This window comes from Hylobates moloch, unplaced genomic scaffold, assembly GCF_009828535.3.
Source record: "Hylobates moloch isolate HMO894 unplaced genomic scaffold, HMol_V3 SCAFFOLD_3, whole genome shotgun sequence".
In the NCBI taxonomy this organism is placed as follows: domain Eukaryota; kingdom Metazoa; phylum Chordata; class Mammalia; order Primates; family Hylobatidae; genus Hylobates; species Hylobates moloch.
This window is the reverse complement of record NW_026652278.1, coordinates 105488229-105510676: the sequence shown is the minus strand read 5'-3', so window position 1 is coordinate 105510676 and position 22448 is coordinate 105488229. Positions and strand designations below refer to the sequence as shown.

At 37.6% G+C, this 22448-nt stretch overlaps 1 protein-coding gene across 28 annotated transcripts in view; it reads right to left on the bottom strand.

Annotated features, from left to right (window-relative positions):
* The window catches only part of ANK2 (ankyrin 2), a 698346-nt gene that overhangs the window by 448450 nt on the left and 227448 nt on the right, over positions 1–22448 (bottom strand). The gene's annotated exons all lie outside the window — the stretch shown is intronic.

The following is a 22448-nucleotide window of genomic DNA, read 5'->3' as shown; positions in this document are numbered from 1 at the left end:
GATTTTTGTCACCCATCACTACTTTACCCATCCTTCGATCCCCTGCTAGAATACTTGCAAGCTTTCAGAACCAAATTCAGATCTATTTGTTGGACAAATATTTTAAAAGTGCTTAAAAACTATAAATAGGCCAGGCATGATGGCTCATGTCTATGATTCCAGCACTTTGGGAGGCAGAGGTGGGAGGATTGCTTGAGTTCAGTCCAAGACCAGCCTGGGCAACACAGTAAGACCTTGTCTCTGCTAAAAATAAAAATTAAAAAAATTAGCCAGGCATGATGGTGCATGCCTGTAGTCCCAATGTCTTGGGAGGCTGAGGTGGAGGCTCACTTGAGTCCTGGAGATTGAGGCTGCAATGAGTTATGATCACGCCACTGCACTACAGCCTGGGCAACAGAGCGAGACCTTGTCTCAAAAAACAAACAAACAAACAAACAAACAATTATAAATAAACTTTATTGGTATAGTAGTTTGGAACATGATCTGTGTAGATTATTGACCTCCATCTTGGTAAAATAGGAATAGTAATAGTACCTCATAAGTTTGCAAGAGTAAAACAAGTTTAAAAATGGATAATGCCGGCCGGGCGTGGAGGCTCACACCTGTAATGCTAGCACTTTGGGAGTCCGAGGCAGGCAGATCACGAGGTCAGGAGTTCGAGACCAGCCTGATCCACATGGTAAAACCCTATCTCTACTAAAAATACAAAAATTAGCCAGGTGTGGTGGCACACGCCTGTAATCCCAGCTACTCAGGAGGCTGAGGCAGGATAATCGCTTGAACCTGGGAGGCGGAGGCTGCAGTGAGCTGAGATCACGCCACTACACTCCAGCCTGGGTGACAAAGTGGGACTCCATCTCAAAGAAAAAAAAAAGGATAATGATTAGAATAGTATCTAGCACATAGAAAGTGCTCAATACCTATTAATTATTAGTGTTATCATTGTTTCTACTTCTCACATCCCAGAGCTCTTTACACTTAACTTTCCAAGTCAGCAGCCACTTGGTTCTGCACAATGCTGAAGCTCTTCCATTTACAAACTTTCAATTAACATAATTTCAGAGACAGACAAAGCAATGCTTCAGAAAAAAAGAATGCAGAAGCTGCCTACACTATAGGTGGTGACAGTGGCCACTGACAGACTGTCATTTTGAGCTAGTGACAGATAAACTTAGCAACAGTCTTTCTGAGACTAACCTGTCCCAGGAAAGATTAGCTTTCTCTATTTTCCATCACTGATGTTGCTTTGTAACTTTAAATTTTTAATTTCTGTATGTCTTTCCTTGTCTCTTGCTGTGAATGATGGTTAAGTTCTTTGAGGGGTCTTATTGTGTATTTCTATATTCTTGGTTGGGTTTGTTTGTTTGTTTGTTTGTTTGTTTGTTTGTTTTGAGACAAGGTCTCACTCTTTTGCCCAGGCTGCAATGCAGTGGCATGATCTCGGCTCACTGCAACCTCTGCCTCCCGTGGTTCAAGCAGTTCTTTTGCTTCAGCCTCCCCAGTAGCTGTGATTACAGGTGTGTGCCACCACACCCAACTAATTTTTGTATTTTTTATAAAGACGGGGTTTTGCCACGTTGCCCAGGCTGGTCTCAAACTGCCGAGCTAAAGCAATCCACCTGCCTCAGCCTCCCAAAGTGTTAGGCCTATGTTTATATTCTTCACAGTATTAACTGTGCAAGACTCTCAAAGGGGATTTGTCTTTGTCATTGTTATGCTTATTGTGTGCTTCAAAAATAACAGAACTGAGAAGAAAAGACACCAGACAGATGATCTCAAAGGCAAGTACCTGGCTCAGACATCTTTCTCCCAGAATTAAGCACTATGCCTGCCCTATCAGAAGTACTCAAAGGATAGTGATTCAAATAAACCAAAGATTATATATTTGCCTTCACAGTTTTACACTTAGATTTTTGCTTAACTTTCACTTTTCAAAGCAGTAAATCTGAATGAAAGAAAATATATTTAAAACACAGTTTGGATCATGTCACATCTCAGTTAGAAGCCCTCCTGTGGCACCCCATCTCACTAGAAGTAAAGCCAAGAACTTATAAGGCACTATGTGTTCTAGCACCCAACTGCACCCTACACACACACACACACACACACACACACACTCTTTCTCTGACTTCGGTTCCTACACTTCCTCCTTGCTTACCTACTCCAGCCACAGCAAATGCTTTGGTGCTCCTGAAACAACCAAAATACGTTCTCACTTAAGGACTTTGTCCCCCATTGTTCCCTAGATATGGAAGATTCTTTCCTCCAATATCTAAAGTTTGTTCTCTTACTCCCTTTAGATCTCTACTCAGATGCCATCTAATCAGAATGACCTTCCTGTCTATCCTATATAAAGAACATCCCCTCCTCGGCCCTTCCTATTCCCAGCACTCTCATGTATTTTTCTTTGTAGCACTTATCATAAGTGTAATATATACATCACATATACATAGCATATATTTCATTTTTCTGTCACCTTCCACTAGAATATAAACAACATGAAAGCAAGGATATTTTGTTTATTTTGTTCAGTGCTGAATCTCCAGTGCCCAAAAATGTTGCCTGACACATAGAGAACGCTCAATAGTTATTATAAATTAATTCTATCCTGTAACCGTGTGTTTAACAAAATATGAAGAAACAAATACAATAAACACTGAGGAGAGGAAGGGGGGCTGAAAGAGGAAATGTGGTCGTGGAATCTAATAAATACCACTGAATTGACTAAAATGTTGAAAGTATAGAGAAGTTGATTAAAAATTCAAATAGAAAGGAATTAGGAGACCGGAGGGAGAAGAAAAGAATGTCGAGAGAGTAATGTTCTGGATAAAATGAAAAGTAGAAAGATATGGAGCAACAGGGAATCATGAAGCCACAGACAGCTGGAATGTTTCTCAAGGCTCAGCTGGATCCAACCTCGAGCTCAAAGACAGAAACACCTTAGCACAGCTCTACAGTTGGTCACTAGCTTCCTCTGAAAACTTCAATTACGGAAATCATCTTATTTTACAAGACACTTAAATTCTATCTTGGAAAAGTTTTATTAAGAAGTTCTTCCAAATTCTGATTCCAAACCTTTTAATTTATTCTCTCATAAATTGGTCACAATTCTGTCTTCCGGGACTACATTAGGTGAATTTTCATAACTTGAAATATTTCAAAACAACTAACAGGCTCCAACTCCCCCAACCCTTTCACAAATCATCTAGGCTCAGTCTCTCGAGCATCTCTAACCATACTCACATGACATCATTTCCAGATGGTCACCCTCTTAGTCAATCTCCTTTAGATCTATCACAAATTTGCAATTTGCTTCTCAAAAAAAAAATTCCGCAAGGTTAGGTGATTATGTTTACATTAATTATTTGCACCTTATTTTAGAAAATCACTTTCTACTTTTTTCAGAGTTCTTTCATATGAATTAGACCATCTCTGCCAGGCGCGGTGGCTCATGCCTGTAATCCCAGCACTTTGGGAGGCCAAGGTGGGCGGATCACCTGAGATCAGGAGTTCAAGACCAGCCTGACCAACATGGAGAAACCCCGTCTCTATTAAAAATACAAAATTACCCGGGCTTGGCGGAGCATGCCTGTAATCCCATCTACTCAGGAGGCTGAGGCCAGAGAATCGCTTGAACCCAGGAGGCAGAGGTTGCGGCGAGCCGAGATTGTGCCATTGCACTCCAGCCTGGACAACAAGAGCAAAACTCCGTCTCAAAAAAAAAAAAAAAAAAAAAAAAAAAAAATGAATTAGACCCATCTGATCCTCACAGTTAGGTGGCTCTTTTTTCTTCAATTTTAAAATTGGACAAATTGAAAATCAGAAGGGTTAGGTGACATATCCAACGCTACAGAGTGTGGGTCAGAAACCAGAATATCTACCTCTGGTTTTGTTTCTGTTTAATTTTTTATTTCGAAACATTTCAGACATATATAAAAGTAGAGGGAGATTTGTAAAGTGAACACCTATATTTCCATTCCTTAGATTTAACAATTAATAACATTGGCTTCACTTAATTTTTTAATACTTCACTAAAGTATTTTAAAACAAATTCCAGGCACCCTGGCATTTCACCACAAATCCTTTAGTGTGCATCTCTAAAATATATGTAAGTACATTTGTTTATATAACCATGAACTGGTATGACAGCTAACAAAATTAACAACAATTTCTTAATATCAACTAATTCCCACTTAATATCCAAATTTCCCTGCTTATATCCAAAACATTTTTTACAGTTAATTTATTCATGAATCATGCCCCTTAACTTCTGATCCATTCTTATTTCTGCTATACCATGGAAATTATAACCAAATAGAAAAAGGTACAATAACAGAGGCAAAGAAGAAAGGGAAAGTTGATTTTGGTGGATCATTTAACTTTTACATTATTCTGAATATAGAAAGAAATAGAATTTCAAAAGTAACATGAAGTTGATTCCTTTGATTAATTTCACTCATTTTCATGAGTGAAATTTTAATGTTTTCTAGTATTAAACTATTTTGAAAACTAATTGAAAGAGATCTTTAAAGAGTGAAATTATATGTAGTAATCTGGGAAATATTTTTAAGATAAAGACTCTCTTTCTCATCGGCCTTACATTTTACTAAATCTGATTACAAAACAACTTAAACTTTGGACTAACACTAAAAGTTATACCCTTTACAGGAAAAAAAAAAGTCACAGCTGCAGAATGAAACTACCTTGTTAAGATCATGTAACATTTCAGCCAAATATGTCATTTTTTGTGTGTGTGTGACGGAATCTCACTGTGTCGCCCAGGGTGTAGTGTAGTGGCGCTATCTCGACTCACTGCAAGCTCCACCTCCCGAGTTCATGCCATTCTCCTGCCTCAGCCTCCTGAGTAGCTGGGATTATAGGCGCGTGCCACCACACCTGGTTAATTTTTGTATTTTTAGTAGAGATGGGGTTTCACCATGTGGGTCAGGCTGGTCTTGAACTCCTGACCTCAGGTGATCCGCCCACCTTGGCCTCCCAAAATGCTGGGATTACAGGCATGAGCCATCACGCCCGGCTAATGTTTTTGTATTTTTAGTAGAAACGGGGTTTCACCATGTTAGCCAGGATGATCTTGATCTCCTGACCTTGTGATTTGCCCATGTCAGCCTCCTAAAGCAAATATGTCATTTTTATCACTATCATCGGGCTAAAGGCTGTCTCTTGCACTTAGTAAACAACAAGTTAACACTTGTTGATAAATAGCTAGTTCTTAAAAGTAGGAGCACTATAATATTCTATGTTGTCTTTTTAAATATGAATATACGGATTAAATTGAATCTTCAGTACCTATGTTCTATTAAACAGCAATTCTCAATTTTTTAGAATCCTGATAAGGTTTTATCGTTTGATTTCATGTCACTTCCAATTATAAGCAAAAATTAACTCTACCTGTTTAAAATGTGCAATTCCTATTAAGATAGAGACATCTGGATTGGGGTTATAAATCAGCATAGGATAGTGTTTGAAAGAGTTATCACATGATTCTCCAAACATCAAGACCAACCTACAGTTACTTCAAGTGGGCAAGAGCCTTTATGGAACTTATCAGGGTCGAAATCTTTGAAACGCTAGCCTGGCCAACAAGGTGAAACCCTGTCTCAACTAAAAATACAAAAACATTAGCCAGGCCTGGTGGCACATGGCTGGAATTCCAGCTACTTGGGAGGCTGAGGCACAAGAATCGCTTGAACCCAGGAGGCAGAGGTTGCAGTGAGCCGAGATCACACCACTGCACTCCAGCCTGGGCGAAAATCAGACTCTGTCCCAAAAAAAAAAAAAAGAAAAGAAAAGAAAGAAATCTTTGAAAGGTACATAAAATAAATAGTATCCAATCAAGCTTTTCATTAGTTTACAGCAAACCTACAGCTTCTTGAAAACCATAGACTTATGCTTTGAGTCTACGATAAAATGGGATTGAGGAGAAGACCTCAGTTTTTCAGGGTGCCTCTTATTTCCAACCACTAAGACTCCGGTCTCCACGGCCCTGCTCTGATCAACCACTTCCCCAAATATTCCCTCTGATCATCTGCACCCAGCCTTTCTCCCTAGCCATGTGCAGAGTCGACTCTGGGTTTAAAACCTCTTATCATCACTGTGAGGAAAGGACTGAAGGAACTGTTAGAAATCATCAGACTTCCTGCCTATCTACAACTCTGATACCTTGAGGCCTCCATGACCTTGTGTTCTGACCAAATTCTGGTAGTTATTCTCAATGCCTGGCTAACTTGTTTTCTCCTCTGAGACAGTTTCTATATGTAAATGTCTTGAGGCTCCGCTTGTTATTTGTCTGTTGTGCTTTCATCACTTTAAGTCTTTTTTTTTTTTTTTCTCGAAATGAAGTCTTGCTCTGTTGCCTAGGCTGGGGTGCGATGGCATGATCTCAGCTCACTGCAACCTCCGCCTCCTGGATTCAAGGGATTCTCCTGCCTCAGCCTCCTGAGTAACTGGGATTACAGGCATGCACCACCACACCCGGCTAAATTTTTGCATTTTTAGTAGAGATAGGGTTTCACCATGTTGGCCAGGCTGGTCTCAAACTCCTGACCTCATGATCTGCTCTCCTCAGCTTCCCAAAGACCTGGGATTACAGGCATGAGCCACTGCACCTGGCATCATCACTTTAAGTCTTATTCCTACATTTTTTTTTTAACCATTTACAAAGTCAAATCCATCCTTCCCTCTGTGCCCCTCATACTGTAAGTCCCCTGCCTGGGTACAGGTAGCACTCCTCAACAACACTTGAACATTTTCTTTTCTTTTTTTTTTTTTTTTTTGAGATAGGGTCTGGCTCTGTCGCCCAGGCTGGAGTGCAGTGGCATGGTCTCAGCTCACCATAGCCTTGACCTCCCTGGGCTCAGGTGATCCTCCCACCTCAGCCTCCCAAGTAGCTGGGACTAGAGGTGTGTGTGCACACCAAACCTGGCTAATTTTTGTATTTTTTGTAGAGACAGGGTCTCACCATGTTGCCCAGGCTAGTCTGAAACTCCTTGGCTCAAACAATCTGTCCGCCTCAGCCCCCAAAAAGTGCTGGGCTTACAGACGTGAGCCACCAGACACAGCCTAAACATATTCGATGAGTAGGAAAATGGCTGTAAAAAAAAAAGGGAGCTTTCATTTCTGATCAGATCTTCCTCCTTCCATTCCTCTACCCTTTCAGCACACCCTATTCACCAACTCCATTATGTGACACTGGAAGCAAAAAGTTCATTATTTCACAAGTGACAAGACAATCACTCAAAGAGACTGTACTTTATGAATCAGAGATCCTATCACAGTCTCCTAACTGGGCAATGTCTACTCCTCATAACCTGGGCATAGGATAATTTTTCTTTCAACATCTGTATAGGCTACTGCTTTCTAGGAAGAAGACAGAACAAGTCACCATGCCTGTCCTCATGCAGAGAGGGGCGTCATTAGGATTGTGGTCCTCAGACAGAGAGAGAACTAAGGCTGAGTCTTCAGTGCAGATTGTGAGAGTGAGAACAACCATGGAGGCACCTGACTCTGGATGCAAGAACAATCACTCATTGTAATCCAGACCTCATTTATCTCTGAATTCACCTAGAGACCAGTCATCTGAGGTCAAGAAATAGAAGATTTCTTAGGAAAAACTGAGCCTGGCCAGCTGGCTAGTGCCTATGTTGGCCATGACAGAAGCAAAAAAGAAAGATTAATGCAGTGCTGCCCATGAACACAATAACACAATGAATCCTCAAAATGGATGAAGATCAGTCACAACAAGCCAACAAGTTCAGGAGCTTCCCTGCCATAAAGCTCTTTTCATTTCTTCACTTGTTCATAATCCTGAAGGCAATTTGCCTTTCTCATTGCAATCCCTTTTTAGAACAGATATTTACCTAATGAATAAATAAGATGCCAATCATTTTTAAGCCAATAAGAGAAGTATAGTAGTGTAAATCATGGACTTCCTAAAAGCAGAAGTTGACTTTGACCAAAGAAAGGAGTCAAAGAAATTTTAACTGGTAAGTAAAAATTTACCTATTTACAGATTAATCTGAGTGATGGTTGTCATATTCTACCCTGAACTCAATTTAAAAAACTGAAGATGGAGGCCGGGTGTGGTGGCTCACGCCTGTAATCCCAGCACTTTGGGAGGCTGAGGCAGGCAGATCACCTGAGGTTGGGAGTTCGAGACCAGCCTGGCCAACATGGTGAAACCCCGTCTCTACTAAAAATGCAAAAATTAGCTGGGTGTGGTGGTGCACGCCTGTAGTCCCAGCTACTCAGGAGGCTGAGGGAGGAGAATCACTTGAACCCAGGAGGCGGATGTTGCAGTGAGCTGAGATCACACCACTGCACTCCAACCTGAGCCACAGAGAGAGACTCTGTCTTAAAAAAAAAAAAAAAAAAAACCTAAAGACGAGATGAGTGGGTTAAACAAGAGAAATGTATTTTCTCACAATTCTGGGGGCTAAAAGTTCAAGATCGAAGTGTCAAGTAGGACTGGTTTCTTCTGAAGCCTCTCTCTTTGGCTTGCAGATGGCTGTCTCTTCCCTGTATCCTCATGTGGTCTTTCTTACACACGTGTGTGTCTTTGTCCTGTGAGTGTCTGAGTCTCAACTTCCTCTTCTTAGAAGGACACCAGTTGTCTTGGATTAGGACCCACACTCATGATTTCATTTTAAATTAATCACCCCCTTTATAGACCCTATAACCAAGTACAGCCACATTCTAAAGTACTGAGGGTTAGGACTTCGACATATGAAATTCAGAGAAGACACATATCAGCCAGTAACAATTATGATTGCCAAAAAATTCTACCTTAGATCTTTTAAGAAAAATGTATATTTTTATGGTTGACAATGGAAATGTCTCACAGTACTATTCTAGATAACTACATACCACAGTACCACACTATTTTTATAGTACCATACTATTTTTATAGTACCATACTATTATTTTTATAGTACCATACTATTTTTCTATTTAAGACTTTTTCTAACTCTATCAGCTTAGAAAAATGAAAGACACTTCTTCTGGCAAGTATAATTACTTCAAAAGCGAGTTCAAAAAAATAAAGCAACCACTTTAATGTGAAGTCCAGTGCAGTATTATTTTCTCAGTATTTGTACTATTTTTAAGTGTATTTATAATCAGAATTCTAAAATTTAATAAACAGGTTATCACAGATGATTTTACTCTTTGGTAAATGTTTCTTTTTATGACATATTCCAAAAGTGTACTTCTTTTTTATTTTTTAAAATGGAATGAACCTATTGGACTGTTAGAAAATTCAGAAAGAGCTTATAAATTGCATAGGCTAATGGCACAGCAAGGGTTTTCTTAATTAAGTATGGAAAGTATCTAGTGACAGCTTTTTCTTGTTCTGTTTATTTAGTATGGGAAAGTTTATTGGTCTAGAAAGCAAAAGAGAATATCTTTGAATTGTTTCAGGAACAAAGTCACATCTCCATACAACAGGTCAGAGAAATATGTACAAGTTACATATCACTTTGACATGTTTTGCCTGTTGCCATGATAGCAAGGAATGTTCCTCCAGTGAGTGCAATGGAGTTTATGACTATAGTTTAGTAAAAGACGTGAGAACAACTATGATGTCACCAATGGTTGCAAGATACTTCATTTTTCTTGACAAATATGAAAAAAATAGATTTTTCAGAAAAAGCAAGGGCAGATGATGTACCAATTTTTTCTGTTTTTTAGTGCTGTGATATCAAAGAAAGACTTGTGAATGTATCATCTCAACTTCTGAAAGGGGCAACGATGAGCAAAGGGAATATATATCCTATTCCTGATCCAATGACATGTAGTGATGAGTAAGAAAACAGCCACTACTTGAAAGAGCAACAGATATAGAAATATCCCTGATGGAAAATCCATTCCAAAGGCAAATCTGAGTCACGTAAGGATTTATAGTTGCTAAAGCACCATTTTCAAAATGGCAAAGTCATAGCTGTCATATCAATATAAGATGATATAAGTAAAGGATTTTATGTAGCTAATTAATTAATGAGAGGATCAGTAAGATGTGAAAACTGGTTCAAAGGTGAATCTGATATATGTACATGTGATACGGTTTGGCTGTGTCCCCACCCAAATCTCACCTTGAATTGTATTAATCCCCACATGTCAAAGGTGGGACCAGGTGGAGATATTTGAATCATGGGGGTGGTTCCCTCCCCTGGCCTATGCTATTCTCGTAATAGTGAGTAATTTCTCACCAGATGGGGTGGTTTTATAAAGGGCTTCCCCTTTGCTCAGCTCTCATTCTCCTTCCTGCTGCCATGTGTTTGCTTCCCCTTCGGCCATGATTGTAAGTTTTCTGACACCTCCCAGTCCTGTGGAACTGTGAGTCAATTAAACTTCTTTCCTTAATAAATTACCCAGTCTCAGGTATCTCCTTAGAGCAGCGTGAGAATGGACTAATACAATATGGACAACCACATATGCTAAATACTGAAATGATTTTGCTAATATATGTAAAGCCGGTTAGTATCTTACATGGCAGTAAAATACAATGTTTGGGATTACTTTTCTCTAGGAGAGAAATTAATTATATTTCTGCTTGACAAAGTGTATTAGCATTTCTATGGAAAAGATTCATTGCTTTATCAGTTTTCTACAAATTAACATCTACCTCTACAAGTTATTAAATTGCACACCCTTATAGAATCAGATAATTCCTGGAGGTCTGTTAGACAACACCTAGCACTCCAGTGAACAGACACCCAGTGATTTCTTCTGCCCATTTCAGATCTTTGATAATTTATGCTGACATAATTGAATCAATCATATTGCCCTCATATTCCTGGCAATGGTAGAACCTCAGACAATAGACATAAAAACTATCCACATGTGAGAGGAGAGTTCATGACGGGAAAAGATCCTTTTTATTAGAAAAAGAAATATTTTACCAATTTTAAAGAGTAGACTCTGAGCTGCTCTTCAGAGAATGAACAACATGAGGATCTGCCTGATAACTTACTTCTTTGTATCCTCAATGGCTGGCACATATGGCCCAGTCATTCTCAATTTGGACTGCACACCAAAATGACTGGAGGAGGCTTTCTGTTCTGTTTTGTTTTGCTTTGCTTTGTTTTGTTTAAATACAGTCTCCCTGACATTACTGAAAACCTACTGAATCAGATTCTCCAGTCACAGAATCCAAGTCCCTGAACTTTTAAAATGACTCTGATAGAGGTTCCCCCCACTTTAGCCCAAGATGGGACACACTGTTGGCTAAAAAATAAAAGATTCAAGCAAGTTATTTCTGAAATTTTTGTGTAGAAGTCCAGAACACAAACTATTAATGCCTGACTTTACTTGTAAACATTCTATTAAAAGAAAAGTATCACCAAATCTTCTTTTCATGACCACTAAAGCTTTCTCCCTTTGCTGACCATGGTTCCATTCAACTGTGGAATAATAGATTGATTACCAGAGAAATCCAGGAAAAAAACTCATTTCATGCTCTACAACTTTAATTAAACTACTTATAATTCTGTAACAGCTAACTCTTCTATATAATCTCCCAAAGTTCTTGCAAGTTTATTCCATTCAAGTAGGCCGAAAATGTTTATAGTATACTTACACATTTTGATTTTATTAATTAAAAATTTCTTTGAGGTATTTACTATCACTATCATTGGGAACTAGGAGGACTATGCCAAGTTTCATATTAGCAGGGACCTGCAGATTGAAGCTATTATTTTTTTCAACCAAGTGAAATGTTTCTTTCAGGACATAATTTCTATAGTCAATAGGGTCTACATTATGCAGATATATCTTTTGTATCAATAGTAAAAGGAAACATGCATATTTCTAAAAATGTTTTGCAATGTACTGTAGCAGATAGAAAACAGATGGATGTTATTCTTCTAAGACAGTGGCTGCTGTACTTGAGAGACAAACCGAAGCATTTGACCCCCGTTTCAGGTTAATCTAGGTATTTTTTGCATTCTTTGCTCTTTTCTTTCTTGTACATTTCAAAAAACTAGCTTTTATCACAAACTCAATAATGATTATTTTCACTACTGTAATTTACAGTGACCTTTGAAATCAGCAAGCTTTTAAAAATGTAGTTTCTAATTATAAAAGGTAACAAATGGCCAGGTGCAGTGGCTCACGCCTGTAATCCCAGCACTTTGGAAGACCGAAGTGGATAGATCACAAGGTCAGGGGATAGAGACCATCCTGGCTAACACGGTGAAACCTCATCTCTACTAAAAATACCAAAAATTAGCTGAGCGTGGTGGCAGGCACCTGCAGTCCCAGCTACTCAGGAGGCTGAGGCAGGAGGATGGCATGAACCAGGGAGGTGGAGCTTGCAATGAGCTGAGATCATGCCACTGCACTCCAGCCTGGGCGACAGAGCGAGACTCTGTCTCAAAAAAAAAAAAAAAAAGGAATAAATATTTAATGTAAGAAAAATTTGAAATTAAAGTATGAAGAAAAATTATATGTATCCAGATAAAAACCACTACTATCATATATGTATTTCTTTTGCATTTTTCTATGTATATAAATAATATAGCTGAGAGCATGTTGGATATACATTTTTACATCCTAAATTTTAAAATTATTGGTAGTGGACTTTTTTCCTGTCATTACAGTTTCTTTAAAAGCTACTTTTAAATGGCTACATAATATCTAATTTCATAAGTGTTTCATAATTTAACAATTTCCTTAGATTGTTTTCTAAATGGGGCTATCATAATATTGATGTCAGCTTTTAAAAAGCTGTTTTCTCACCCAGCAGTAGCCAGAATATGTACTGGTTATCTAAGATGAAGTGTTACCCATAAATATACAGCTCACATCTTCTTTTTCTTTTTTCTTTTTTTTTTTCTGAGATGGAGTCTTGCCTTGTCTCCCAGGCTGCAGTGCAGTGGTGCGATCTCGGCTCACTACAGCTTCCGTCTCCCGGGTTCAGGCAATTCTCTGCCTCAGCCTCCCGAGTAGCTGGGATTACAGGCGCCCACCACCATGCCCAGCTAATTTTTGTATTTTTAGTAGAGACAGGGTTTCACCATGTTGGCCAGGCTGGTCTTGAACTCCTGACCTCATGATCCCCCTGCCTCAGCCTCCCAAAGTGCTGGGATTACAGGCGTGAGCCACTGCACCCAGCCAGCTCGCATCTTTTAGAGATGTTTCAAGAAATCTAAAAGAGCCCTTAGTTTTAAAATGTCAGTATATCTTCACCTTTTATGTAACTTTAAAATCATTTTTATATACCATTATTCATTTTTTACACTGAGACTTACAGAATTATCTTCCAAGTCATTAAGACAGAGGTGCGACTAAAGTGTTTCACAACTGGAAGAATTATTATTTTAAAATCTGTGCTTAATTTCAGAGATCATTTCCTTTTGGTTTGAATCAAATTCCAAGAATCTGGGCGTTTTATTATATTCCTTTCCAAATTCCTCCTTCCTCTCTATTCCAATATCTAAAACTTAACAACATAGTAAAAGTGACCAATACTATTTTTTACAGCTTTACTCAAGAGATTGCTTAATGTTAATATTTTAGTTCCCATTTTGTTCATTTCACTGTTCAAATTTCAGCACTTGGCCCTTTGGGAGTACTTAAAATGAACATTCTAATTTTAGAGCAGTCATGAATTTTTTGCTTAATATCTAATTCATATTTGCAAAAGACAATCTTTCTTTCTTTTCAGAAACATTTAGCTCATGTTATTTTTCCCCAACTTTATGTATCACTTGAGCTTGTTATTTTGGGGGATTTCATTAGACAGGTGCTCATTAAAAAAAAAAAAATACAGCAACATTTAGCTTTATAATCAGCCTCATTTTGAAAGGAATTCCACAGTATAGAGCTTAACATTTTAGTTAGCAGATTAAGTACCCACTACATACAGCACTCTACTAGGGCAAACGTTTTACCATTATATTTGAAAAAGGCAATGAAGCAGCAACATTAAAAACATTTTAAAATAACTCTTCAGTTTTATCCCTTAGAGCAATTTTTAAAGTATTGGAATATAAATGTATTTAATTTCACCGATGTCTAGTTTAGTGCTATGTGTTGAGTGGGATTAGCTTTGAATCTAGTGCTGCTAAATGTCAAAATATAAAAATGTTAAAGGTAGCATAATGTGTCCACTACAGTATGCTGATTGATGAAACTGCACCTCTATTTTGGAAGTACATATCTTGTGACATTTAAATCTACACATGTCTAATAATAAATTCAAGGTATTTTTTGTAGCTAGATAAAAAATCCTAGCATTATGTAAGAAATTATCTTTTCTTTTAAGACACAGTAAACACAACTTATCTTTTATAATAATAGAAACAGAGGAGATAACCTAAAATAAGAACTTTATTTCCTCTTCTGTTGTAGCTTGGGTTTTGCTAGGTTGGTATTAGTGACAAGGAACATTAGAGTCATTTTCAATTAAAGCTATTTTTCAGGTTTTGACCATAGTTAAATAGGTTAAATACAACATTGAGATTTAATTGTCTACACTGATTATTACATCAAGCTTCTAGGACCTTCCTTTTCATATTCAAATAAGCTCTATACGAAATCTTTGCTCAAAATAACTGGCTTACCCCATCTTTCACTCTGTCCCACAAGGCTAAACAGTCTATGCTACTATCTCAAATATTTCCCAGCAGAACTACATTATTGAATATGCACTGTAGTATCTTTAAATCAAATCCCCTGTCTTTTACTTCTTTGTATCGTTTTTCTACAGAGTATTGAGAACATTGCTGAAGGTAAAAGTTTTTCAACATTCAGCCTAGTTGGGCTAAATCAGATGAACAGGATTTCATTGTTGGTAAATATTCCTTGTCAATTATTTTGTTAAATGCAGCCCATGTGGGTAGTAAAAAAACCCAGTCACAGATTGAATGTGACACCATGAGCCATATACAGGACCCTTGGGCTACATGAAAAGGAGAATTGAACAACCACTTAAGAAAATTACAGAGGTTAGTATGAGGATAACTAAAGTGCAGGTCAATACCGATCTACTCAAAAAATGCTTTCTGTCCTAAAAACTCTCAAAGAAAGAGCCAGTCTCCCCTCTCTATATCTGCAGTTAAAGGAAACCAAAGGTTCTAGAAACTGGTGTATGTGGGCACACCTGAGACGAGTTAGAGTAGCCCTACAATTTCAAGAATTACAATATGTGAATCAAAAGGAACTTTAGAAGTTATCCAGTTCTACTTCTTCATTTAACAACTCAGGAAATAGGTCCAAAGATGTTAGTCAGTTGTTCAAGGCCATAATGTAAACAGCACTGGAGCTGGTTACCAGCATCAGAAACTTCTTTCAGACCAGAGTTTTATTCCATCTGGTACCTGTCAGTTGTCAGTTCCCAGACAAACATATTCAAAGACAAATGAATTAAAGCCTAATTATTATAAATTCTAAGTAGTATCCACAGAAGATCATGCTATTTGACATTTGACAATGAAAAAGTAATAAACTTTTCTTAGCAGCCATGATAATAAACATTTAAACACAGGAGAAAATAATGGATAATGCAAAAAAAAATAGAATGGTATTTTAAATTCTCCCTTGAAGTTTTGAAAAAAATTAGAACTCAAGTGCAGTGGCATGTGCCTACAGTCCCAGCTACACTGGAGGCTGAGACAAGAGGATAGCTTGAGCCTAGGAATTGGAGGTTGTAGTGTGCTATGATTGCACCTGTGAATTGCCACTGCACTCCAGCCTGGGCAATATGGCAAGACCCCATCTCTTTAAAAAATAATTAGAGGATCTAGGAAGTGAGGAGCGCCCCTGCCCGGCCGCCCCGTCTGGGAAGTGAGGAGCGCCTCTGCCCGGCTGCCCCTCGTCTGGGAAGTAAGGAGCGCCTCTGCCCGGCCGCCCCGTCTGGGAAGTGAGGAGCGCCTCTGCCCGGCCGCCCATCGTCTGGGATGTGAGGAGCGCCTCTGCCTGGCTGCCCCGTCTGGGAGATCTACCACGGAGGCCAGACGCAATGTGGGGGCTGGACGTGGTGGCCCACGCCTGTAGTCCCAGCACTCTGGGAGGCCGAGGCGGGTTGATCACTTGAGGCTAGGAGTTCAAGACCAGCCTGGCCAACATGGCGAAACATATGAAAAATACAACAGACAAACCAACCAACCAACCCAGCGACAAAAAAACAGGTCTACCCTGGAGTCATACTCTAATTTTTTCTATTTTCCTCCCTTTCTGATCCTTTATCCCACTTGCTTTTTCTTCCTCTTCCTTCTCCTTCTTCTTTGTCAAATAGAGGATTGAGTTATTATCATTGATCCATACAAAGTCCCTCTCTCATTTATTTTCTTTAATTCCCACCCCCCATTTCTATTCCCCGTCTTCCCATGTGCAACCTTCCTAACATGTTTGATATGCATCTTTTTGTTTGTATGTATTTTTAGAAAATATTTATTGTTTTGTGTGCAAAAAAAAATTAATAAAATTCCTTCTAGTCCTATTTAAAAAATAATAATAATTAGAGGAATGGTACCTCACGATCCTCAAAATAATTTATACTTTTAGAAATGTCAGATTATAGAACAGTGAAAAAAAAAAAACTAAAGAAACCTAACGCAGAAAATATTTCTCATAAGAAAATAATACACAGAATCAGCCCAGTGCAGTGGCTTGTGCCTGTAATCCCAGCACTTTGGGAGGCCGAGGCAGGAGAATTGCTTGAGCTCAGGAATTCAAGACCAGCCTGGGCAACATGGCAAAACCCCGTCTCTACAAAAAATACAAAAATTAGCAGGTCGTGGGACATGCCTGTAGCCCCAGCTACTTGGAAGGCTGAGATGAGAGGATTGTTTGAGCCGAGATTGCACCACTGCACTCCAGCGTGGGCAATACAGTGAAACCCTGCCTCAAAAAAAAAAAAAGAAAGAAAGAAAAAGAAAATAATACATAAAATTATTCATTTGGACTAATCATCATTAAAAACACTCTGATAACATGATGTGTTTAAATAAATAAAATTCCCTGAATATTTTATCAGAGATCCATGAGCTATAGAACAGCTTTAATTTAGGGTTAACTTTAAATGTAATATTTAACTATTTTCTATTTGGCATTCAAAGCAATAAAAGTGGCAGGTGAGGCACAAGAGGGCATCCTTGATCCTCAAGTACATGTATGTGCAATACGGTATAGTGAATATGAGGGTTCAACTAAATGAGAATAGAACAGACCATCCTTGATGGCAGTATGAAAATACACACTATATAAGGAAAGTAAGCAAATAAATGGCTTATCTGTGCTGAACTGCACACTATTTATAATTAATATGGTAAAACCTGTGGAAATCCAAGAGAATTTAAAATATTAATGTTCAATTTATATTATTTATAAGTAAAAGTAAAGTACATGTTTAAACAATCAAAGATCCTTAAAGACTGTTGTACTTTGTTCAGATTTTTAAAACACAGAAATAAAATGCATTTTGTCTCTTTAGTGTTATATTCTACATCCTCTGGTATATGTATAATATTTTGGAAACATTTATTATTTCTTAACTGGTTTTTTGATAGAAAACACATTTTATTTGGCTATAGGAAGGCAGTATATATGGACATTTCCCACTCTAATGTCATGAGATCATGTGTCTCCCTAAAACCATCTCAGTAGTTGTTGCCAGCACACAATATGTTTTATAAACATTGGTTAAAAAGAAGAATGAGCTGAGTCTTCTCATTAAACATTACAAATGCAGATTGACTTTGTGTCTTATAAAGGATATTTATAAGTTTTGGGTTGTGAATGATTTTTTGTATCCTTTAATTTTCATGCTATTTGCTTTTTGTTTTTGAAAATTTGTTGAAGATTTTCCTTGACAGTTTGTTTTTCTAAATTCCCACTTGTTTGTTTGCTTGGCTGTTGTTTATTTGGCTACTTCTCGAACGTGGAATTCATGTTTGCATATGATTATATCTGCATAATTATTTGAGTTTATATATACCTAATCAGGGGTGGTAATATTCGTTAGTGGATATTACATGCCATATAAATCAGAGGCAATATAGAGTGGTGAAAAAGAGTCCTGGGCTTAGAGGTGAGAGACATGAGTTCTAGAACTAATTTTGCCACTAACTGGAGAGAGGAAGAACTTTTACTCCTATAATACTTAAAATAATATTGTTGGACCAAATGTTCTGAAAAGGCCGTTCCCAAGAAACCTAAAATTCCATAATGTTATTATTCAGCTCTAAGTATAATAAATTATTATTCAACTCTAAATATAATAAATTATTATTCAACTCTAAATGTAATAAATTATTAATATCTACAAGAAAGAAAAGCTATAGTTAGGCTGACAGATTCACTAATCAAAGTGATATTTATTCTTGCATTAAGATGTTCCATTTTCCTTAATGGCAGATATAATGCACTGAAAGTTCCCGTTTGTATTTCTCAACTGGAACATTAGTTTGGCCACACTTTGCTACATTTACAAAACACTTAGTAAAATTAAAGCAAAGAAATGATTATTTTCTATGACAGGAGTTTGAATAAAATGCTGGTTTACGAATTTTCTACTTGTTACTTTTTGTTAAGGAAAATAAATTTGGTATTATACTTATTTCATTTGTCTTATGAAAAATAAAGAGAATATTGAAAGTTCTATGTATTTCACACTGTTAATACTTAGGCACATTAAAAATAAATATACATGAAAATTAGTATATACATTAATTATATTAAATTGGCCTTCATAAAATAAACTAATTGTTTTATTTCCTTACCTGACACGTTAGACTTCAACTACACTAATGACCATCAACGAGTGAGTTTCTATAGAGTATTTAATTTAAAATAATGATTGTTTTTATATACATTAAAAAATAGTGAACATTTACAAATAAAAATAACTGTGATAAAGAGATAAAAGCGGAGTAACGCTAATGGAGGTACACATTATAAAATAATAAATTGCTTTAATGCTGTACCCTGCTCCATATAACTGCTACAAGTCTTCACTATCACCTATAAATCCATCTAATACAAAAGATGCTATTGCCAATTGTCAATATGGAGCTAAAGCTGGAAGACAATATTAGTATGCATATTCCAGTATACTAAAAAATTTCTTCTAAGCTGAGAAACGGTCTACTTTAGTCAGGCCTAAAAGGGTATTTCCATGTGGAAAATGATAAATAACTCTTTATTAACTAAAAAGTGAAAGAAAACAGAAATTCCATAGAAAGCAGAAGTAATCATGGGTCAATTAAAGCAGAGCATATTACCACCCCTGATTAGCTATATATAAACTCAAATAATTATGCAGATATTATCATCTGCAAACATGAATTCCACGTTCGAGAAATAGCCAAATAAACAACAACCAAGCAAACAAAGTGGGAATTTAGAAAAACAAACTGTCAAGGAAAATCTTCAACAAATTTTCAAAAACAGAAAGCAATAGCATGAAAATTAAAGGACACAAAAAATCATTTGCAATCCAAAACTATTCATTCTGTTGATATGCCAAATAACATTCAAAACACTTAAGAAGACAGTAGATTGCATCATTAATATTACTGCCATGCTTTTTAGTTTTATTTGTTAGAGTGTGGCATCATTCCCCTCTCTATTCTTCAAACAGGAAAAATAATATTCACTCAGACAACAAATGCAGCAGCCATGGTGAAGGCGATCATAGAAAACTAGTGTCCGGACTTGGATGTTTCCGCCACGTCTCCCCGCTACTGTCAAATAGCTTACATTCAGAGTGAGAGTGGGTGCGACAAATCTGGGAAGGTGACTTGATCATCTTTTTTTTTTTCACTAAATGAAAACTTGTTGATGTCACTTTCCCACTTATGTTCTTTCGGGTGCTTTCATAACCTGAATTATTTATGCAAGGATGCCAAATGCATCAAGCTATCTTCATTCCACCCTCCCTGAGCCGGAGCAGACTTCAACCATCACCTCAGGAGCACGCTAGTCCACTGAGCTTGGCTGAGCTCAGAGCCCTTCTCAAGACTTTTCCAGGAAGCTGTCCCTAATGAATCAGATGGCCTGTGTAATAAAACCCATTTACCTTTTGAATAGGTGACTACTCAGAAGAATGCTTTGACTAAAAGCATAAGTAAAGAACTGACAGGTAAAGCAGGGTCAGAGAAGAAAGATGTTGACAGTGCCAGTTCAAGCAAGGGAAGAAACGAGCAGGCCCCAAATCTCCAGCACTCCAATCCTGGTAGCCAGATAATCTTTTTTATGCAGGTAGTGCTTTGAGGTACTAGGCTGATGCCACTGACAATCAAATTATATTATGGTTTCCCCTTCTTCTGGTCTCCTGCTTATGTAAAAACCTTTTGGCTAATATTTTGTTCCCACATAGTTTTATCGACCCATAAAGTCAGAACACCAAATTAATTTGGCACAACTATTCAAATTTTATGTGACAATACATATTGAAAGTCCATATTATACATCACTTCCTGTGAGGTTACTTAATGTGAATTCACCCCTAAGAGACTGCTGTCTTCTTAGTGCACTGAAAAACTTAGTTTCTGAGCCTACAAAGTAAGGATTCAACGCTGAACCATGATAAATCCCCAAGATATGTATGTCATCTAATAATAAATCTTAATAACCAGTTGATGTTTATTGTCACTGCCACTTCTTTCTCTTTAGACTTTCAACATGTAAGACATGGAATAAAGGTCCCTCATGAACTGAGCTCCACCTTTTTTTCTTTCCAATTTTACCTCCAATGTAGTCCTACAGTTTGTATCAGCCACAGGAATTCCAATCATGGCAGTGTTGGTGGTGGAGGATAAGTATATTGCTTCAGGACATCAAATCTAAAGTTATAAAGCAAAATCCTAAATAGGAGAATAAGCAACAACATTGGAAGTTGGGAGCATTAAAAGTTTGTAGAATTGACCAAGATGTAATATGAAAAAGAATGCATTTTAGATCCAAGACAGTTATCAATAAAGGGTCTGTTAGAAGCTCTTTTCCATTGTGGTGCTTGTCACTTTAGCAGAAAGTTGGTAGCATAAAGTAGTTGTGTGGTTCTTGGACACCACAAGTCAAACCTATAATGTCCACAAACCGTGAAGTCTAGCTATCTGGAATGACTTGCTGCTCTGGAATTTGCATGTTTCTCACATTCCCCTGCCTTTGCATATGCGTTTCCTAATTTCCAGAACATCCATTGGTCTTTATTCAAGCCATGCCTCTCTGCTCCCATAGCATTTATGGCACTGGAATTTAAGTTGTCCCTGTATATTTTCTTTATGATTCTAAGTTCCTTAAAATCAGGGCCCTGTTTAAGACATCTTAATGCCACTGAAGTATCTATCACAGTACTTTATATATAATAAGATATATAATTTCGTCACTAAATTGCTTGTTAAAATACATTGAATAGAAAATCTTGATGCTATTATACTAGTTGAAGATAGTCTCATAAATTCTCATCTATTCATTTATCTGACAAATGTGTATCAGAGTTTTGGGGTTTTGTTTGCTTTTTACTTTTTTAATTTGTCTGACCTTGTGCTAGGAATGGGAGATATTAAAGGGATTCAATCCCAGCCATTAAGGAGAACGAGGTCTTGGTAGAAAGTTGACACTTACTTGCAGTAACATTGCTATCCAAACTGCTACCAAATATACAGACTACAAATGTTTCATTGAAATACTTAAATATTTAATAGATTAAAGGCAGGAATTTTATTTATGCATTGATTATTCAAGTTTTTACAGATCAGTTTCCTCTGCTTCATAACTGTAATTTAGGTGTAGAATTATGATGCTCATTAAAGGTGATTTTGATTAATAACCCCACATTCTCCTATTTTCTATCACTGAGGCTCATAGTCATCCTCAGTTACTAAGATGCTTTAGTATAGTGCATTTAGTGCAGTAACTTTCAATAACTGAAAAAGGCAGATTTTTGTCACTTATATCCATAAACTATTAGGTTTAATATTAGCCCATTTCCTCATCAGAACCATGTCAGAACACAAAAATCCTACAGTTTCATGTGACTGGTTTATTAATTCAGGAATTGTAACATTCAGAATTCACAAGTAAACGGTCCTGTTTAAGCTATAAAACAAAAATATTTTCGGCCGGGCGCGGTGGCTCACGCTTGTAATCCCAGCACTTTGGGAGGCTGAGGCGGGCGGATCACAAGGTCAGGAGATCGAGACCACGGTGAAACCCCGTCTCTACTAAAAATACAAAAAAAAATTAGCCGGGCGTAGTGGTGGGCGCCTGTAGTCCCAGCTACTCGGAGATGCTGAGGCAGGAGAATGGCGTGAACCCGGGAGGCGGAGCTTGCAGTGAGCCGAGATTGCGCCGCTGCACTCCAGCCTGGGCGACAGAGCGAGACTCCGACTCAAAAAACAAAAACAAAAACAAAAACAAACAAATGTATTTTTACTAGGTAGTTTAACAATAACCTTTTATCTTAATGAAACTCACACAACAGTTTTTCT